A 407-nucleotide genomic window follows, 5' to 3' on the forward strand; every position below is an offset into this window, starting at 1 on the left:
ACAAACTGGTCAGGGGGGATCAGCAGGCATTGGGGGAGTCCCTGTTCCCCCGAGCACTGCCAGGAGTGACCAGGAATAATGGTCACAAGCTGGCAGAGGGTAGGTTTAGGTTAGACATCAGGAGGCGCGACTTTACTGTCAGGGTGGCTAGGGTCTGGAACCAACTTCCAAGAGAAGTGGTGCAGGCTCCCACCCTGGGGGCTTTAAGAGGAGGTTAGATGAACACCTTGCCGGGGTCGTTTGACCCCAGTGCTCTTCCTGCCGTGGCAGGGGGTCGGACTAGATGATCTACTCAGGTCCCTTCCGACCCTAGAAACTATGAAACTATGAAATTATCTCCCTGGTCCCAAAACCAGCTTCTGCCAAGGCAGGCTTGCATTGTAAAGGACCTCCCTGGGAGGCGGGGG

Source organism: Gavialis gangeticus, unplaced genomic scaffold (genome assembly GCF_001723915.1).
Source record: "Gavialis gangeticus isolate Ggan-Ray unplaced genomic scaffold, GavGan_comp1, whole genome shotgun sequence".
NCBI classification, from domain to species: Eukaryota; Metazoa; Chordata; order Crocodylia; family Gavialidae; genus Gavialis; species Gavialis gangeticus.